The sequence below is a fragment of the Solanum lycopersicum genome, chromosome 1 (genome assembly GCF_036512215.1).
Source record: "Solanum lycopersicum chromosome 1, SLM_r2.1".
NCBI lineage: Eukaryota > Viridiplantae > Streptophyta > Magnoliopsida > Solanales > Solanaceae > Solanum > Solanum lycopersicum.
Genome location: NC_090800.1, coordinates 5,909,601 through 5,913,383, shown reverse-complemented (window position 1 = coordinate 5,913,383; position 3,783 = coordinate 5,909,601). Strand labels below are relative to the sequence as shown.

General features: G+C 30.6%; 1 long non-coding RNA gene across 3 annotated transcripts; it reads left to right on the top strand.

The window, feature by feature from the left end:
* The first annotated feature begins 242 nt into the window (after positions 1-242).
* On the top strand, positions 243-2,745 carry LOC138348166 (uncharacterized). 3 transcript variants are annotated; one of them, XR_011220494.1, is made up of 2 exons: positions 243-565; positions 2,521-2,745. It is a non-coding gene; the product is annotated as an uncharacterized lncRNA (long non-coding RNA). The 3 variants fall into 3 exon arrangements; XR_011220496.1 differs by having other exon boundaries at positions 2,237-2,745; XR_011220495.1 differs by having other exon boundaries at positions 2,233-2,745.
* The last annotated feature ends 1,038 nt before the right edge of the window (positions 2,746-3,783 follow it).

Here is a 3,783-nt window from a genome sequence, read left to right as displayed (position 1 = left end):
TGACTAATTCATGAATTAATTGGTATAGCCGATCTTTTATTTCAAAGTAATTATTTTCTCTCGTTAAAGTAAGAAGCTAAGATTAATTAATTTTAATTTGTATCGAATCATATTTTTCAAATTCAATTTCTCGAGAAAATACATTTATTTGGGTCCAATATTTAGGCCTACTTTCTCAATAAACCACCCACACCTTTATTTATTTCCCTATTTTTCTAACGCGCCCACTCTCCTTATTTTCTTCCAATTTCAATTTTCTTTTCCAATGTCGTTTTAAATTTTTACTAGTTCGTACATTTCCAGCTTACTGGAGCCTTATCCATTAAGCAATTTCCAAAAAATGGTTTCTCCCACATCGAAAATACTCTCAGAATTGGGAGATTTGGGGTGCTATAAAAAGCCCCTCTCCTCACCGTTCAAGGAAGGATTTGTAGACTTGAGAGTTCCCCTAAAGAGGTTTTGGAATTCTTGTCTTAGTATTTTAAAATTTTGAATTTCTTCGAGTTGAAGAAGTGGAATCATCTCCGTCAACACTGTCGTCGTCCAGTTCGCTGCCCGGAACCAAGTAATATTCTTTCTTTAATATTTTTTTAGCTCCGTTTTTGTATAGTTTATCATTTGTGTTGTATGTTTGTAAAGTAGTTTAATTACATTTTTTTACGAAGCTTTAATGTAATATTTCTTTCCTGTTTTGGTTAATATGAATGTGTAGTTTACTTGTAGTTCCATGCTTAGCTTTCTTTATCACTCATCTGTCCTATATCAAGATGTTATTTGAAATAGGGATTTTAGTTTTATCATTTTTAAGGTTTTCATCTTCTATTTTTTATCTCTTTGAAAACATGTATTCGTTGCTGAAATGCCATCTATATCTGTTGGTGTGATTTGTCAAATAACAAACCATTGAGAGCCTGTTTGAGTGAGAATTTGCTTACCTTTGGGGCTACTCTTTAGAGCTCTCCAAAGGTTTAGGTTGGGATGGATGAAAGCTCATACAATAACTTTTATATCTCTGTGCCCTCTATTTTCTTGTTTGTCCTTCGTACATGCTAAATGAGATGGCTTAAAACTTGTTATTGAACGAGTTTGAGATAATGACATTGTTTAGGTTTTGTCCATTGCTAAAATGTGGCATGATTGCCTTTCCTCTGAATGTTAACTTTCAATTCTTTTTTTTCCCCATATATATGTTGGCTTAATCAGTGTGAGCTTTTGGAGCATTTTCTCTTGAATATGTTTGTATTCTGATTAAGATATTAATCCTTTTTCTTTCTCTTCTCTGCATGACACTCTTCTATTAAGATATTCAATATTCTTTCATAGTTAGTATTTAGTTTTCAAATTCACGCTTAAGTTGTTGTGTTGATTTTTCGACTCTAAAACTTGACCTCAGATAAAATGTTAAGTTAAAATATTATTTTGACACTTAAGCATTTGACTTATTTCATACATGGAATAAGATGAGTGTATAAGTATCAAAAGACTTTAGTTATTTTGAAACAAATATTAACCATGCTACGAGTTTAATCTCTACTAAACCCCTCCTCCAACTATAAAGGTGAAAATAAAGGGCTAGGACAACACATGAAAAAACACTATGACATCTTGGAAGAAATCAAAGTCTTTTCTCCCTTTTTTAAACTTTATGTACAAAAACATCCTCTTGGGTTTGATCAAACACTCTAAATAGGTAGAAAGAAATAAAAAAAGGTTATTTTATTAGGTGGAAATTCGACAACCTTCTTTTGCTTCTAGCTATTCAAAGTGTTGATCAAATTGGAGAGAAATCTGCATTTTTTGTGCATAAAATTTCAAAAAGAGAAAAAAAGGGGAGAAAAAACTTTGCTTTCTTCCTAAATGTGAAGTGTTTTTTTATTTGTTTGGCCTAGACCTTTATTTTCACCTTTTATAGTTGGAGGAGGGGTTTAGTAGAGGTTAAACCCCTACCATAGTTAACATTTAATAATACTTTAATTAAAATTTCCAAAATATTATTTTGGCTACACACATTAATTGTAATTTTCCTTACTGAATTTCTTCGTTATGTTTTTCTTTAGTCTTGTATTCTAAATTACTTTTTGAGATTAGTTTGAATTTCTAAGTATAATGATACTTCCTTGTCTAGATAAGAATTTCTATTTAACTTCAGCTTAATTTTTGATGTATGATGCACAAACTATTAAAAAATCAGAATGTTGAGTATTGACAATTTTCCTCATCTTCTTGTGCTAGTTAGTCATCACCATCTATATGAGTCACTAAGAACTGAACCAACATTCTCTACGTCACATTCAGGGATTAGAACCTCTCTTGAAAAAATCTGTTTGGCTCTTTCTAATAACCAAGATATTCCCAAGAGACAGTTAATACAAGTTTTGTCAGAACGAGGCTTCATTTCATGGCTTGTTCCATATTGTTGTAAGTAGGACATGTTTCAGTTGTAGGTTATACTTGAAGTAGGACATGATAATTAGACGGAGAATTTCGAGAAGAATATTGACAATTTTAGTTTGTATTCAGCTATGGAGGGATGCTCAAGAGAAGGAATTTAAGTCAACTAAAGCACTCATCTAAGGATGATTGATTTTATCAAACATTACTTTATAATTTAGTCTCTTTTTTCGTATTATTAGAAGCAGAGAAATAGTTAGCAAAAAAGGTAAATAGAAAAGAGAGAAAAATGTTCTTTTTTTCATTGTAAATGTGACACTGATGAAATATCAATTCAATATCTTTGTGTATTTATGATTTGTGTATTAGTACGAATTTTAAAATAAGAATTTTAGAATTGAGATCAAACACAAAGCTTGTTAAAAATAAATAAGAAAACGAAGACATAAAATGGGAAAAGACTAAATATATGGTATTAAGGGGAATTTCAGTAGTCGTTAAGTTGGTTGACTATCTGTAACTTGTTGATGAGAGTTCTGTAATGACCTGTAAGGTCATTTTGAGAATTATTGAATTTTATATGAGAATTTATTTTATACTTCAAAAAGTGATCTATTTTTCAAAATTGTATTTTAATTCTCATAATATATACTCTCCATATTAAATGTATAGATATTAGAATCTGGAAATTTTAGAAGTTTGATGTTAAGTATGATAAATTTGGCGTAGTGACTTTAACTATCCAACTTTTAAATAAATAAACACATGAGCCATACATGACACAATACACGTAGGACATCATGTAGGACAAAAAATGACATGTAGCATATATGTGTCTATTTGTTCAACTTTATACAAGTTTAAGTGTCTATTTGTGCCCATCAAAAGTTAAAGGGCATAAATGTGATTTGAAGCCAAGTTAAATGACATATTTATGTATTATGTCAATCTTAAAATATGCACTTTGGTCTCTTTAATGGCACAACATCAAAAGCATTTATCGTTATTGTTGGGAAAATACAGACAAACATAAAAGTATATATGGGAAATCTGCGACACATCTTACAACATTCCTAAGTCGGTTTCTTTCTTATGAGGCGTTGGTCCATGAATAAATCCAAGATAGTGTTTCGGACTTGAATTTCCTCACATTTCGTCCAATTAAATAATCTACAAATCCAAGTTGTATCTCATGTCGAATGGAACTTGAATTCCCTCACATACCATAGAGTAGTAGCACAAGATTGAACTCGTAAAACTCAAATGTTTAATCAAACAACATTATATGATTGACAAAATGGACAGTCAAATTAAACTTCATGTAAAGTTAAAAACCAAACAAACAAATTGAAACGGAGGAAGTATAAAATAACAATTTTCAACCCTGATGAT